Source organism: Sorex fumeus, unplaced genomic scaffold, assembly GCF_029834395.1.
Source record: "Sorex fumeus unplaced genomic scaffold, SorFum_2.1 ptg000151l, whole genome shotgun sequence".
Classification (NCBI taxonomy): Eukaryota; Metazoa; Chordata; class Mammalia; order Eulipotyphla; family Soricidae; genus Sorex; species Sorex fumeus.
Window position 1 is genome coordinate 1,146,450 of NW_026606208.1, and position 18,154 is coordinate 1,164,603.

The following is an 18,154-nucleotide window of genomic DNA, read 5'->3' on the forward strand; positions in this document are numbered from 1 at the left end:
TTTTTGGAGGGGCACACCTGGCAGTGCTCAGGGCTTACTCCTGGCTCTGTGCTCAGGGATCACTCACAGTAGTGCTTGGAGGGCCCTATGGGGAGTTGGGGATCAAATTCCATTTGATGGCACGCAAGAAAGCACCCTACCTGCTGTACTATCTCTCTGTACTATCTCTCTAGCCCCTAAGTACATGGCAATGTTATATTTTCTCATTCCAGAATGAATGATAATTTGGTTGAGGAAAGTCTGTATTTATACAATTTAATAGGAATATAACCTGGGACACATGAATCAATAAATAAATTGGTGAATTGTTTACCTTATTTCCAGAAAAGGGTAGATCTTATATCTATATAGAAAAGGCTGTGCAAATTAGGGTTATAAACATATCAAGTTCTTATTGGTAGCCCACTATGCAAATTAGACTAGATACCCTCTGAGTTTCTGTTGGTTCAATAACATGCAAATCAAGTGAAAAGTGATCTGAAAAATGATTGTTCCAGATCAGGAATGTGGCTCTGTAGAACACAATCTCCCAAGAGATTCACAAAGTACCAAGAGATCTTCCACTAACCCTACACATAGCTCCAGCAGAATTTCAGATCTGGTGTTTGGGGGCAAACATGCTTTAGGCTTTAATGTTTTTTTTAATTTTTTTTTATAAGGATTGGTGTATCTGAGTGTGCCTGGCATGTAAGGACTAATATGGCATAAGCTCATAATAGTCTACTGGCTCTACTGTAGTTACATTTAGGTACTTTCAAAGTACTTCACAATTATTGCCAATATTATCTTGGAAATTCTATTTGGATTTAATTCAGCAATTTCTTCTGTTCATTCCCATGAGCTTTTGTTGATCAGCATACCGAAATGCATTATTGCATTCAATATGCCTAAGGAAACTGGTCTATAAAAGAAATGCTCACATTATTCATTTACCAATATTTATTTAGTGAGACCCTAATGTTTATAGATAAGGAAGACGTTCAGAAGTGCAAAAGCTTTCTGCTCTGCTGGAAACTGCAACATTTGTTCTTCACTTATATTTTGTTCATTCAGTTTTTTTTTCTTGAGTGCAGCATTGATATCTTTTACTAATTTATATTCCTTAGTACTAACACAATATCAGAATAGAGGAAATATACAATGCATTAATTCCAATAAAGGGATAGAATAAGCAGAAATCAGTGTATTAGTTTAAAAAATTTGCCAGTCATTTATTCATCATGTCTAGGAAAATGAATTTTCAACCACATTGAAGTACTTTAATTAAGTCTGTGTTCTAACTCCAGCCAGGTTGATTGTTCTGCCTAAATTGACTGACTCCACTTAATAATTTGTAGCTAAAGTTGGTGCTATTTTAATTTAAAATTATTTTCTGAAGTCTAACTCCTGTATCCCCCAAGACTACTAGTATTCTAACTATTTAGTGCTATTTTATTTATTTATTTATTTTTTACTGCTATCATCGCTTCTTCTCTAGCTGATAATGGAGATTTGAATCTAAAAACCGAAACTACCTGGAGATTGCATTTTGCATTGCTATAATGTCTTACAAGTCATTTGCAGTACTGATAAGTTTTATAGAATATCTTTCACTCTTGACAAATGCTACATTACAGCTGAATGACTTTAAATCCATAAAGTCTCAGTGTTCCAGCATATAATGACAAAAGAGAATAATAATTAGAATGAACATCTGAAGGTTTGAGAGAACAGAGCTGGTTTCTGAAATGTGTAGGTCATAGGAATAGGCTTTCAGTTCTAACATCCTAACAGGGAAATCTGCAAAGCACATTTATCTAAACATAAGAGCACATTTAATGAACTTGGCAATGTCACTTAACTTTGCACTTTAATATATTTACTGTAAATTGGGCTATTGTACGTTTCTAAAATGGGCAAAGATTTTGAAAAGTATATACCCACAAGTGTGATTTTTGGTTGTGTCTCCAATAAAGAGGGCCAAATTTTGATCCTTTCCAGATGTGTACGTTGAAGTTGTGATATCCGGTTTTGTTTGTGGGCATGTGCAGAGACAGGGTTTCTAAAGAGGTGATTAAGTAGAAATAAGGTCCTGAGATAATTGTACTAGTGTTCTTATGAGAGGAAATAGGGGGATTCCAGGGGGTCTGCTCATAGAGAAAAGATTCTGGGAAGTCCCAGTAGGAGGGTTTCTATCTACAAGTTAGGGGAGAAGCTCTCATGCTGATCTCAGACTTCCACCCTGCAGAGAGGAGAGAAAACACATTTCTGCTATCTAAGCCACCTGCTTGACTGAATTCTGTTAGGGCAGTCCTAGTGCACTCACAAGGGACTTTGTTTTGCATTGGCCGAACTTGGGAACACAATGATACATTAGTCTTTCTTTTCAATTTTATGGAGGGTTTCTGAAATATCAACAACCAACTGGGCAGTTGGAAATTCTGGGGTTTGAGAAAATGTTCTCCTAGTCCAGTACTAGGAAGATTGGGCAAGACACTATGCAGGGGAGAAGAAGGAGGAGGTGCTTACCTTCTTTCACCTGAACAGCCAGAGCAGCTGTCTTGGCTTACCTTGAATGTTCTCAAAGAAAGAGGTAAGGCAGACTGGTTCCTCAGCTTCTGCTGGGGGGATATGGCTAGGAGAGACTTATGGAATGCTGTGGAGAGAAATTCAGAATGGGAAATAAGAACAAGAAAAGAGGGAATTCCTGTGCTTCTATTCCCAGGGTGGCTTGCTCAGAAGCAACGGTCACGGTCACGGTCCTCCCGTTGTTCATTGATTTGCTCGAACGGGCCCAGTAACGTCTCCATCATGAGACTTGTTGTTACTGTGTTTGGCATATCGAATACGTCACGGGTAGCTTGCCAGGCTCTGCCTGTGGGCGAGATACTCTCAGTAGCTTGCCGGGCTCTCCGAGAGGGGTGGAGGAATTGAACTCAGGTCGACCATGTTGGCTGCATGCAAGGCAAACGCGCTACCCACTGTGCTATCACTCCGGCCCTCAGAAGCAACATTTTTTAAAAGTTCTTTCCCTTCACACCTATGCTTTATTTAATGCCTTAAAACTTAGACACAGAAACATGGACTATAATGATTCTTGCCAGACACCCCTAAAATGTCAGAGAAAAGGTAAATTAATGTGTGTTAAACAGTGTACAAGGTCCAGGGACTTACTTTTTCTCTTAGATTATTGTGCTATTTGGCTCAGTCTCCGGAGCAGGGTAGGGGATCTAGGATTGGTACATCTTTAATGACATCTTGTTTTAATGTGGCAAGCATCGTGGTGATTAGCAAATTTCATTCAAACAATATGAGATAGATAAAAATCTGAAGCAAGGCTGTGATCACTTCTCTTTGAAAGATAATAAAAGAGCAATTGCAGATCGTCTCCGTGTTCCTTAAACATTCTTCCCCCAATTAAGGAGCTTACATATTTTATCTTTTTACTGTATGGAAATTATTTTATATTTATCTTCTTTCACCGTTATGTGATTAAAAAATAATCAGTTGACATATGGGTATCCTTATATTGGAATACTGTGCTTGAAACTTGAATGCTGAGATGTAAGAGAAGAAAAAATAAATGATCACATTTAATTTAATTCCATTTAATTCCACTGCCTTACTTTCACAAATAATTATGTTTTCTACAAAGAAAAATATTCATAATCTTTATAGACTCCTCTGAAGTCTCTCTACCATCATTAATTTCTAGGTAGAAAAATCAAGAGGGGGGCAACTTTATAGAAAAGAAGAACAAAATATTTGTTCACATAGAAAGGGAAGGAGTCTAGACAGTTCCTCTTTTTGTCATTAACATTCTGTTTCCCTGTCCTGCAATGAGGCAATTGTTTACTGAAATGCCAGGTGAGGTATGTTCGCAGAGGTTGTTGTTGGGTAGAGAGCTAGACAGCATCTAAATTAATTATTCTGAAGCATTAAAGATAGACAATAAGTCAGGTGAGATTTGGTAATTTGGAAGCAACTTTTAATTTTCTGCCCAAAGAAAATGTTCCTTCATATTTTTACCTCTGTCAAAATTGCTTTATAAAAGATCTTTCATACTTTAACCTGATATTTTTCAAGGGAATTTTTGAAGTGCAACTTTAAGTAATACACTTTAAAATTGATCACCTGTATAAACTGACATGACTCAGTGATATTTGTACTTTCATATAAACCACTGGAGTGAAGGGCAAGAACTCCCCAGAGCTTAAGAACGTTCATCATGTAACTGAAAATTGAGCATGTCCATAAAAAGATAGCTTGGGGATGGTTTATGTAGTTATAAAAATAAGCTTTTAGGATTTTGTTTCATTCATGTCTTGCTTTAGTAAGAACTAATGGGGAGAAACAGCAAGTAAGTATTATTAAAGATAATAAGATTATAATAGAGCACTTATTACTCTACTGTGCTATAGAACAGAACTATATTAAAGACAATAGTATTCCTTCTTTCAGAAATATTTATTGAGGGTATACTCTGTGTGGCTGTAGTAGACGATATGTTCATTTATGTTCACATAAAGTCTATGGCTTACCGAGAGGAGCATATTAAATCTAGTCAAACAAGTTTCTTCTGATCTAGTCCCCAAGGAGAATTTCATGTCCATATCAAAGTCTACTGACGTAACAGATAGTCCCACCTCCCAGGGAAACTAATACTGGAGTTCAGATTTGAAGGATGAGAAGAAATCAACTAAGTGAAAGCAGAGGATTAGATATTAAAAGGAATCATGGTGTCATCTGAAGCTGGATAATTGCTTGTAAAAGACTGTTAAGAGTGTTATTGATCATGAAATGTCTCTGAAGGAAGTGCTGAAATTTGCTGCATAATATATGGCTTACAATTGTAAAAATAGTGCAGCATTTAAATAGATGTGCAGCATTTAAATTACTTTTTAACCTTATTTGTAACATGTTTATTTTTAATTGCATAAAATTATTTTACATAAAAATATGCAAAACATTGGGAAAGTTTAATATTTGAAAACTATATAACTTGCACTAACCCAACCTAGGAGTATGCAACACATTTTTTCATAATTTGTACTTGATTTTTACTTATCATTTATTAATTTTGGTCACATCTGATTGTGCTCAGAGATCACTCTTGATTTCATGCTTGGGGATTGCTTCCTTTATTGCTTGGGGGACCCTGGGGTGTGGGATTCAACTCTTGAAGATATTTCTCTAGCCCTTGTGCTTTATTTTTATTTTTTAAAACCGCTTTTTTTCTCTCTTTCTCTCCCTCCCTCCTGCCCTTCCTCTCTCCCCCCTCTCTCTTTTTCTCTCTCTTTCTCTCTCTTTGTGCTAAAAAACTGTATTGTTTTCCTTCATGTCTGCAGTATCTATATTATTCCTGAGCCAATTGGAAGAATGCTTATTGTTAGGGCACGGATCAAAATCTCCCTTTAACGACAAAGAGACTCAAGAGACTGCAAACAGCAAGCAGGGTTTATTGTAAGACTGGCTAGCCAGGATCCCACCGCCTACACAGACACGCAGGTCTGGCAGGTTGGGTAAAGACCCCGAACTTCTTCAAAGGAGATCTTATATAGGCCTTCACCAACTGTTACAGCAGAGCCCGCACATTTCATAGCCAATAGATTTGTAATAACAGATACTTTCCTAACCAATCCAATTAAGGGTACATCACTTCTTAGTCTATAGTTTAAAGATCAGCATTTGCATCAGTGCTTAGGAACGTCCTGATTTTTAGGGCAGTCCTGGGTCTTGCAACATGGGTCTTGTGAGAGACATCTGGTTATCTAGTCTGACCCTTCTAGTACCTGTATCTGAATTCCTTGCTCAGGGGCAGAAAAACCAGTTATTTTGCAGTGCAGGCTCCTGTAAAGTGGATCTGAAAAAGTTTATCTAGACCTGTTCCTCGAAAAAACAGTTATTTTGCAATGCAGCTTCCTATTAAGCTAAGCTAAATTAATGCTGGTGGTGGTCCATTTTGGGTCTGTTCCTCACACTTATGTATCAAAGTCCTTGGATCATTTTGTTTTCCAGATAATGATATATGTCCATGGAAAAAAGATAGACTGTCATCAGTAGAGGAGATTCTAGGGATAGAGGATCCCTAGAGGGAAATCACAGAAGATCAATCTTCTCTTCCTCAGAGAAACCAAGTCATAAAGGGGAATTCTCTGTAGTTTCAGAGTGACTTAGTTATAGAACTGATACTAAAATATGAATTTGTTATTTTTGTCATCACGTTTATTCATCATACATAAATTGCAATTACAGCACTGCTTATTTTAGATTACTCATTATTCAGAGGAGACTTTCCACTTTTTCAGCCTGCAAAACCTTCAAAAAACGTCAAATGTGTGAAAGTAGTTGAACATGTTTTGTTTCTATTGATGATGTTAATGGCCAGCTATCCTGTATTAATGAATATGGCACATTATCATGGCAGAGATCCCAACGGACAACAGACCTTTTAGATATAACTTGCTGAAAACTAGAATACTTTATGTAAATAGTGCTCCTTTAAAATGAGTCTGGAAAGCTGCTAAACCACTTATCTGTAGCCAATTACAGGGAGTAGACAAATTTGATGAAAGGTGGAGTAAAATGAATTCTTTAAAACGTTGGTTAAAGACTTAAACTTTGATTATCTTAGAGATCTCATATGAGTTTTGCATTCACCAATGCATCAGCTAGCAAATGCAAATTTTATTTTTTATTTGGCTTCTTACATTTGAACTTAAGGGTTTCTCAGGAGCAGACTTCAGGGGCCTGACTCACCCTGTGGTATCCAGGTGAAGCTATAAGGTGCTTCTCCCTGGAGGGGACCCTGTGATGCTTGGGATCAAACTTAAGTCCTGTATATGCAAAGCAAGAGCTTTAAACCTTTCAACACTTTCCTTGACAAATAGGCTCCAAAAATTGGTGATATTGTTCAGCTTTGGGGAAGCTCAATTTGAGCAGAAACTGTTCAATGAACTGTGTATCACAACTATATTGAACTGGACAGTAATTAGTGCTGTGTGTTGTAACATGGTGTCAGATTTTTAAGTGGCCTATGATTTGCTGTGAGAACAGTTACATATTTATTTTAATGTTGATGAAATGGGGGGAAGGGATATCTTCAAATAGTCTAATTAGACCTGATAGGAGATGCCTAAGAAGATTTAAACTGCAGAAAGACCATTACATGGAATGGGGCCCTCGTGTGTGTGTCTGTTTTATTTAATTATGAGACATGTTTTTAGTGCTCTTCATTGCAAATGCATTGTTTTGGTGTGATCCTTTGCTCATTGCATTGTGATTGAATTTGAGATTCCTCTCTGCTCTGGCTTCTCTCTTGTTTTAACACTCTGAGAGGTCTTTGTGCTAATTACAGCACTGCAATGGGGCTTTAAATTGATCTATTGAACTAGAAGATCAAGAACCAATTTCAGGCAGAGTTCTATGTTGTTTTATACCTTGTGTCACTTGGAATCTGCCTTTTTTCCTATTTTGTGTTCCTTTGAAATTATTTATTTGACTCTCCTGCTCCATGATAGAATATATTATTTTCTCCCTTGAGGACAGAAGTCATTCCTCATATATTTTTATCCCTGATTATACCAACTTACCAAGTGAATTTCAGAGAAATGTATAGTCTGAACGCTAAAAGATGATATTAAAGTAAATGTGTAGAAGAAACCATTTTAAAATCTATGAATCTTTAAGGAAATCCACTTGTGTGTATCGTGTATGTATACACACAGAGACAGATGCACACACACACACACACACAGCATGATGCATTAGGGTCAGTCTGGAGTTTCCATAAGTATAAATATAGAAATGTAAGATTCTATGTATACCCTAAATTTTTTACAAATAAAATGTATTATCTTAAATATCTATACCAATATATTCATATTGATAAAGATATAAAGAAATATTTAATTTGTACTTGGTAACTAGCTCACCAGTTCTTAGCTCAGAGTAAAGTGTTGATTACTGAGTTTGCTGTTGCTCATTGATGGGTTTATTATATAATAAGTTTTAAAACATCCAACTTGGATTTGGCAGTTGGTTGAAGTAGTTATAGGTATCATAGTTTTAGAAGAACCTGATGTAAATAACCTTGCTATCCCTTACTCCTGGGAACAGCTATGTAGTAGGCTAGAGTCATGCATTTCCTAAAATTTATCTCTAATAAAATTATTTTTTAAGGGAAGCCTTTACATTATTTCTTCTAGTGTTTAGTTAGCACCAGATTTAAACTAAATGTGGCCTTCAACTCTGAGAGCACAAGACAGAATCAGCTAGAGAAGCAAAAATACATTGTCTAAGAAACTGTTGTTGCAGACCCAGCTGTAGGTGACTACGTGTGTGTGTGTGTGTGTGTGTGTGTGTGTGTGTGTTTATGCCTTTCCATGTCCATGTCTTTGCCTATCTTGATTAATCATGAGTAGTCTTGGAATATGTTTTCAGTGAGAATCTTCTGAGGAGAAATGGCTTCTGAGAAGCCAAGATGTACAATAACTCCTCTTAAGTCATCCCAGAGAAATAATCTTGGAAAACTTAAAGCCCAAATCCCCAAAACTTGGTTTTTGAAGTTCCTGAAACCTTGGCTAAATCCTCTGGTTTGGCAGTTACTGTCTACTAGAGTCATCAAGCCTCAGTCTTCCTGAGCTTTGTCATTGATAAAACTAGGTGACAAAACTTCCGCATGGAGGTGCACCAGTGATTTAAAAAGCTTTAATATATGTCTGGTAAGTGATCAGTACCAGTTGCCTGGAGTTATTTGAATAAAATTGCAACGAATTTGTCACCAGATGGTGAACATTATTATTCTGAGGTCACCCTGCCTGGGCTTGAGTACCAGTTTTGTTATGTTCAAGTTTACTTGATGCTAGGGAATGTCACTGAGCCATTGCATTTCCCTTGGTATTATAAATCAAGAACAAATGACTTAGTGTTTTGAATGATAAGACTAGTTCATGGTATATATCAAGAACTGTATGCCATTTGTTAACATATTTGTGTTATCTGATTCTCTAGAGTCTACTTTATTCAGGGTAAATGAAATAGAACATTTCAATACTTTTGAGGCATATTCAGTAATTTTCCTATAAATAAAATGACAGAAATAAAAAAATCAAATAGACTGCTGGCTACATCATTTTGATGTGTCCTGAGTAATAAAAGTTGTCAAGTGAACCAAGAAGATTTTCTAGAAGTAATTTTACTTTGCTTCTCATTTGGGTTACTATTCTTTTAAAAATATTATTTACAACTTTCATAGCTGAATGATTTTGGTTACATTAAGAAAACAAATCATAGAGGTTCAGATTATTCTAATTGGACTATGGCTTATTTTCATTAGCTCATTATGGTAGGGGAATAAGCTTCCCAGTGGTTAATTGACTTGTTGGCTACTGTAGAAATGACTGAAGGTGAAAGCTTTTTGAGTTACTGGTCGAAATGTTATTTTATAATGACCATGTGCAAGTCAAGATTTCTGTAACCTTTCTTGCTCATTAATACCAATACTGAGGTTTCACAAAACCTGCCCATGTTCTTTAGATGAAATTAGCAATGGCACTTTTTAGTTAAGAAGTCATGGCTGCCATCAGGATGTGGGAGGACCATGTTGTAACTGAGAAGTTGCTGAAGTTATTTGAGAGGTAAGACCATTGTTTGGGAATTTTATTAAGGTCAAGACAATTCTGATTTGTCACTGTCAGTAATGCAAATGTCAAAAGACTAATTTATGTACATGTTTTGTTCTGCCAGACTTTAGAACTATTCTGGAAGGGACCAGTCAATGAATTCTTTTACAAGAAACATGGGAAAAGAGTATATTTATGGTATGCATTGTGACTTAATTTAAAATTATTTTTAATTATGTAGTTTCTAAAATATAATGGCCGCATTTATGGTTTAATTAATTTTTTCACTCTCTGTAACTACTTTTATTGATACTGATAACAAATTTGGGTGGTCAGAAAAAATACAGATGTCTACTCTGTCTAATTTCAGATTAACAGTGAATTATAGTGCTTATACTACAAAACTATTTACCGTTTATAATTTTAGTCTGAAATGAAAATCAAGCTGGGGGTTCACCATTATTTTTTGCTAAATCTGATGATCATATAATAGTGTTACATGTCCAAGAGGACAAAATAGCTTTGGACCCATTTCAAAATAAAAATTAGTCATTACTTTCGTGAAATATAATTAACATCACCAGAAGATTTGGACTTCTATCTAAATCCTTCATAATCTCATTGTGCCTGTTTCATGGCATCTATTACAATGCTTTATAATTGTCTTTCCAAATTTTCTGTTTTGCGAGCCTCTGGAGTTAGAGATGGCTTTATTCACCCTGGAATCTGGTTTTATACCTAATTGATAATAGATATTTGTTTGCTAGTGAATATGTTTTATTATTTATTTATTTATTTATTTTTAATGTATCACCGTGAGGTACAGTTACAGACTTACAAACTTTCATGCTTATGTTTCAGTCATACAATGATCAAGCACCCATCCCTCCACTAGTGCCCATTCTCCACAATCAATCCCTCCCCTCCCCCTATCCCCGCCTCTGTGGCAGGTGCATTCCCTTTTGCACTCTCTCTCCTTTTAGGTGTTGTGATTTGCAATACAGGTATTAAGTGGCAATCATGATGTTTGTTCTATAGTCTACTTTCAACACACATCTCCCATCCCGAGTGGGCTCTCCAAGCATCCTTTACTTGGTGGTCCCTTCTCTATCTGAGCTGCCTTTCCCCCCATCATGTGAGGCTGACTTCCAAGCCATGGAGAATCCTCCTGGTCCTTATCTCCACTATCCTCGGGTGTCAGTCTCCCATTCTGTTACTTTATGTTCTGTTAGTGAATATTTTTTAAGTGAATAATTACTCTTTGGTGCCTAGCTTTCATCCTCCTATTTAAGTTTAGAGTGATGGGCTTCAATTTCTCTCAGTGTATTTGTGGGACTTTTAATTCACTAGATTCAAATTGTGATGCTATCTTTCCATGGAATATGATTGTATTTCTTCACTTTCTATCCTGAATGGGCTGGAGCGATAGCACAACGGTAGGGCATTTGCCTTGTGTGCAGCCAGCCCTGACGAGCTGGGTTTGATTCCTCCGCCCCTCTTGGAGAGCCCAGCAAGCTACTGAGAGTATCTCTCCCACACGGCAAAGCCTGGCAAGCTACCCGTGATGTATTCAGTATGCCAAACACAGTAACGACAAGTCTTAAAATGGACATATTACTGGGCCTGCTGGAGGAAATTGATGAACAATGGGAGGACAGTGTTACAGTTCTACAGTGCTATCCTGAATAATGGAACACTAGTCTTATTGTTAGTCAATTACCATCCTAGAAGTCACACGAAGTTTAGTTTTTTCCATTCCTGCTTCCTTTTTCAGTTCAGTGTCAAAGATACTAGAGTTTACTTTAATTTTTTCTGCAAACACTATCATTTAAAATCATTTAGAAAAATAATAGGAAAATAGATGAAATAGAATTGAAATCCAGGAATTATAAATTATCTCTAAATATAATCTTTTGTGACTTCAGTTCTATATGAAACCTAAAATAAAACCACCAAGATCTGATACTTGAGTTTCAAAAGGAAGTAGCCTAAGCATCTATACTCGTAGAAGTTTTTGTAAACTTGAAACTGCTGTATAAGCAGATATGCTTTTTAATAGACAGTGATTGTCCTCTCAGGGTAACTCAACACAAAGTAACTAATCTTTTGTGTTTCCATAAACATCTTGAGTAGTTGTTTTCCTCTTTGTCCTCTTCCTCCTCCATCTCCTCTTTTCCTCATCCTACCTTTCTTGGGATACAGATACGATGATTGTGCCTCTTCTCAGTGATCTGGATTGCAGAATAGATGGACCTTCTGCAACCTAAAAGATTTTCCAACGTGTACTTTAAAGTTTCTCATCTTTTGAAGTTCTGAGTTTATTTACTGATTTATCAACAACCTTAAAAAATCAGTTCTATAAGTATGCAGTCTTCTTTTGGGGTGGGGGGCACAGGCAGCAATGTCTTAACTTCTGGAAGGACTGGGAACCAGATGTGTGCCAACAATTGAACCTTCATCCTCTGTGTACAAAGTTAATGCCTTCCCCCTCTTTGTCTCTCCAGATCCTAATGCAGTTTTGTATAGTACTAAGTACATACGTGTACAAGGCCACTGGAAGATGACATAAATTGGGCAAGATAAACTATATCTATTTGGATGTTTCTACTTTTTGGTTAGACATTTCCCAGGCAAAATGGTAGGGGATTTGGAATAAAGAAAAGTGAAAATTCATATCTTAGTTGGACTACTTTGCTGTTGTTTGACATTCCACAAATGTTTGGAACTCTCTAACCCGTAGTTTCCTTATTTCAGGGTGGGAAAAGAAATCATTTCTTATGTTTATTCTGTACTCAGCTCCATTAGGTTATCATCCTTTCACTATTCTTAAGTGCTGAAAACAAATGATTTACTTATGTGAATGGATGTCCTTTGCTTTCTTGGTTTAGTCTAAGAATTTATTTTTCCTAAGACATGGTACTTAGATTAAAGGATATGTATTATAAGGCTGGAGTGATACCACAGTGGTAGGGCGTTTGCCTTGTGCACAGCCAGCCTGGCTGAGCAGGGTTTGATTCCTCTGCCCCTCTTGGAGAGCCTGGCAAGCTACTGAGAGTATCTTGCCCGCAAGGCATAGCCTGGCAAGCTACCTGTGATGTATTCAATATGCCAAACACAGTAACAAGTCTCAAAATGGAGATGTTACTGGACCCGCCCGAGCAAATCAATGAGCAATGGGAGGACAGTGATACATTATAGGAATGACAAAAATATCACTGTTATTATCTTAGAAAAACATTCTGGACCAGAATGATAGTACAGAGGGTAGGGCGCTTTCCTTGAATGCGGCAGACCCAGGTTCAATCCTTGGCATCCCATATGGTCCCCAGAGCCTGCCAAAAGTGATCTCTGAGTGCAGAGTCAGGAGTAAGTCTTGAACACTGCTGAGTGTGGCCCAAAACCGAAATCAGAAAAGAAAAACACACAGTCAGTGATATCTGGTTAGTTTGAACTCAGACTCCTAGGTTATACATGGTCAGCACTGAAATAGTGAATGGACTGAGAGAGTTGTTGCATTTTAATATAGTATTTATTTAAAACATTGCTTTACTAAAAATGTTTACTAATAAGTGTCATTTCCCTAGTAAGTTCTATTGGTAAATTTCCTTAAGATGATCTGAAAGGAAAAATGCTTTGTAAGAATGCTCTTTGAGATGGAATTCAGTTAGAAAATTTTGAGTGGGAATGGCTAACAACTAGCTCATCATTTCCTTTCAATGTGTAATGAGGGATAATTTTTGGCTATGTGGGTTTTCATTAGAATATTCTTCAGCAAGGCCTCCTTTGCGAGACAGTAGCATAGACCCTACATAAGATGTTTTTGACTAGTGAGTTAGGAGCCAAATCTTTGGGGATTGGAAGGGATTGTGGAGTGTAAACGTGGGAAGGGCAATATGTTTAATTGTTCTCTGGAGTTTCTCAGTCTTCACTTTTCCTTCCTCCCTTCCTCTGCTTGCAATGCAGATAAATACTTGAACAAGGCCCAGAAATTTTGCTTGTATACTGCTCGATGAGCCAGAGAACTGGTAAGGCTCCAACTAAATACTGCAACAGTATTCTAATTTATTTAAAATAAACCTCATTTTTTATTTCTCTCTCTGTATATATAGGCTGGAGCTTTCATAATTTAAACTGCAACTGAAATATATTTATGCATTTCAGAAATATATTATGTGTAAAATGCTGTGCCTTCCAAAACCATATTTTTGTGTATGTGATTGATGTGATTCCTTATATAAGTACATCTAGTCAGATGGGCATTGTTGATGAAGCTTTAAAACAGAAACTAAACATTACTTTTTTTAAAAAAAAATATTTTCATTCTTTACCATATCTATAGCCAGATGCTGAATTGTTTTGAAAGGCAATTTATGTAAACAATATTTTAGATTAGCACTTTTTCCCCCAGTAAGGCCTACAGAGGAAAGTTTAACAACACTAGAACTTTAATTTTAATAAAACACCACAGTTAAGTTGCATTGTAATTTTGTTTTTATTACTTCCCCTTTTCCTCCCTGTGTTGCCCCAACATCCAGGCTCACACAGTTGTCTGCTCCTCTTGCAATTTCGGTGTTTGCTGGGGGTCGCTTCCTTGGTTTTGGTGCCCAAGAGATCACATTCTTTGCTGTGCCAGCAGGGATCACACTTAGCAATATGGTTGGCAGTGAGGATTAAACACACAGACTCATGACTGAAAAGCAGTTGCTCTCTCACTAAACTATACCCCTGAGAACAGTTAAGGGATTTTAAGGGGTGTGTTCCTCATGCCTTTGGGCTACTTCAGGCCTAGGAAATTTTTTCTTAAGTTTATTATTTCTCCCCCAAATTGTTACCAGACACCCACCCCCACCCCCTTCTACATTTCTTTAATATTCCCCACCTGGAGATTTCATTCCCTTTCAATCTCTTAAGAGATATATGGGTGAGGGCCCCTTTTCTGTAACTTCTTTATGCTGACAAAAAAAGCAGAGCCCTACTTTGTAAGGGTGTGAAATCCTTTTGAGATGCAAATTCTGAGCTCTTTAGAGAGGGAGAAACTGAGGCACCACCCAGAGAAGGGTGAACCTCCCCTCAGAAAAAGAGAAGCTATAGGAGAATCTACAGGTTACTATTCTATTCAGATACTGTCCCAAGAAAGTTCTCCATTGTGACAATTGTTACTGTTTTTGGCTGTGTGCAAGGCAAACACCCTACCCGCTGTGCTATCCCTCCAGCCCATGCAGATACTATAGAATATAAAAGGACATCAAAAGTCCAAGTTTTCTCTGTGGCAGAACCCAGTTTAGCTTCTATATGTGCAGAAAATTCCAGGCTTGAACAACATGGAATTATTGTATACAATCTCCTCCCCAAAGCCATTCTCTGCTCTTTCTTTTTTTTTGGAGAAGTCTAAGTTCTCTCTTGAATATGATCTATCTCCTTTTCTCTGTCCTCACATTTCTCTAATTTTCTTTCAATAAAGCAGCATTTGTTTCATTAAAACAAATAAAGCTGTATTTTCAAACTTGCCATTGATAACCAATAAGATAGCTTAAAGTTTCCTCATTTGACTAAACTTAGATTTCTTTCTGATTATTGGGTCCTGCTCACGCCTTTTTTTTTAGAGCATTTATTTAGGAATCCATAAATTCTTTCTGTGTAGCCTCTAAGATACAGAAATATAAAAATCTCTTATCAGGGATTGCCTTCCTTAGGAGCTGGAAATAATTTCTCTTGGTATGCAATCTTGCCATATTCCTAGTTGTAAGACTATGAAGACAGAAGAAAGCCCACTTTCCTTTTCTTCTTGTGTTGCTCACCCTTTCTGCAGTCACCTCAAGCCATTTATGTCCATAGTCACTCACTGTATTTGCTACCACCAGTTATTGCTCTACTTTCAAAAATAGGTGATTTGATTACCTTTAAACAACAATCTCTCTCCAACTCGCTTGTCCAAACAACATAGTATTCATCCTTCAGCTTCTTTGAATCATCAGGTCATTGACTTGTCCAATCCCATTCAGTGAATCTCTCATCTACTTTCTTCATTTCTTTTATAACTTAGATTAAAAACTAAGACCAACACTTGCAAAGTTTTGCCTGCTAATGGCCTCCCTAGATGTCCACTGGTCCTCTTGTCTTCATTCTTGACTCATCTGAGAAAGCTCCAATCTAAGTCGAATTGAGCAATTCTTTTTTTTTTTCCTGTGCATGTGCACAGTTGTCATTTTTTGAGTGCATTTTAGAGAAAGACACACAAAAGGGACTATTAGTTCCAAAATATTCATCATGGGTTCTTCATCCTGCTTGACAATCCAGCTCAATTGCTAGTGCATTTAACTTTCAAAACAGCTATTTCAAACTTTCTTTACACTCTTGAACATTCTCAACCCCGTAAGCCATCATACTTTTAGTTTTTACTGTTTACTTCACTTTTCAAGTAAATTCACTTCACTACTCCATCTTCATCTCCTACTATATTTTATGAATTTAAACATGCAAGTGGCTCTTGATTTTAATACATTTTTGAGGAATGATTTTTATACAAGCAGCTATATATGTGTACATATTGGATGTATATAATTTGAAGAACTTGGACATAATGCATATACCATGAAAATGTCTCCACAATTAAGGTAATAAATATTCCTATTACATCCAAAAGTTGTTTTATACCATGTGTGTAGAAACAATAATTAACATAAAACGTATGCTCCTAACACAAATTTTAAGTATGTAATAGTGTATTATTAGCTAAAGGGACTCTGTTGTATGGCAGATCTATATAACTGATCCATCTTGAGTAACTTGAGAAGCTTTATAAATCAATTTGAAAACATCTCCCACTTTCTCCTTCACCTAATCTTGGCAGCCACGACTCTACTTTCTGGTTCCTTTGAGTCTGATTATTTTAGATGCTGCATTTCACTGGCATGATGTGGTATTTCTGGCTTACTTAACTTAACATGAGGGCCCTCTGGGTACATTCTGGCTGTCACAGATAGAAGGATTTCCTACTTTTTGAAAGATGGATAATACTCAATTGCATGCACACTTCATGTTTTAATTTTTGTATTGATGGGAACTTAATTTGTTTTACATGTCATTGTTTTATTCTGAATAAAGTTTCCCAGAACTTACATGTAGATATCTTTTTGAGATCTATATTTTAACTTCTTTTTTGAATTATCATCCTAATGTCCTATTTAGATTTACTTAAATACTCAATCTGCTGCCATTTTATACACTATTTGTATAAAGAAATCAATTTTTTAATTTTTTTACTCTTTTTTTCCAAAATTAAATCACTGTGAGATACAGTTACAAAACTTTCATGTTTGAGTTTCAATCATATAATGATCAAACATCCATGCCTCTACCAATACACATTCTCCACCACCAGTGTCCCCAGTATACATACTCTTTCCAACCCTTCAGCTGCACCCATGGCAGACAGTTTCCCCCATACTTTCTCTCTCTACTTTTGAGCATTGTGGTTTGCAATACAGATACTGAGAAGCCATCATGTTTTGTCCTTTATCTTCAAGCATTCATCTCCCATCCTGAACGATTCCTCCAACCATCATTGACTTAGTGATCCCTTTTCTATTCCAACTACCTTCTCCCCCAACTCATGAGACAGGCTTCCAACTATGGGAGATATATTTTAATTCCTTAGATAAATACCCAGAAGTGGAGTTGCTGGTCATATCGTCATTCTATTATTAATTTTTTTGAGGCACCTCCATACTCTTCCCACAGTGACTTCAATATTTTTACTAATAGTACAGAAGTGTTCCAATTTTTCAAAAATCCTTAGGAATCTCTTTATATGTAAAGGTAAAAAAAGATAAAGGCCCTCCGGTTGATCGTCGATTTGCTCGAGTGGGCCCAGTAATGTCTCCATTGGAGACTTTGTTGTCACTGTGTCTGGCATATCGAATACGTCACGGGGAGCTTGCCAGGCTCTGCCGTGCGGGCGAGATACTCTCGGTAGCTTGCCGGGCTCTCCGAGAGGGGCGGAGGAATCGAACTCGGGTCGGCCATGTTGGCTGCGTGCAAGGCAAATGCCCTACTGCTGTGCTATCTCTCTAAAAAGTTAGATATGGAGTGAAGACTATAATGACACTTGGTAATGGTTAAGGAAATGAAAATACTTTTATAGAATTAAAATATGGTACATCATTGTTGAGTGCTAATGAGAAATTGAAAAAATATGATCATGTATTTCTTTCTGCCCATGCAACTGTGAAGGTGGTGCATTTTGTTGTTCTAAGTTACGGAGGAATTTCCCACCTAGTAAATGAATTTGGTTCCAAAGTATATTTTGAGTCAGCTTTTTGGAACTGGGAAAACCTTTTTTTTCTTCTCCCAATTAAAAGAAAAAACTCTTACTTGCTCTGGGCTTTTTCAATATCTTTCCCTTGCTCGTCCTACCACCTGCCTAGAGCATTTTGAATTCTATCCATTCATCCATATCCAAGGCTGTGAAGCCTCCAAGAGTCGAGACTACCTATAAGAAGCCAAATTTTTCCAGGTTTCCTAGCTCACTGGAGTTATCATTTTCTTTAATA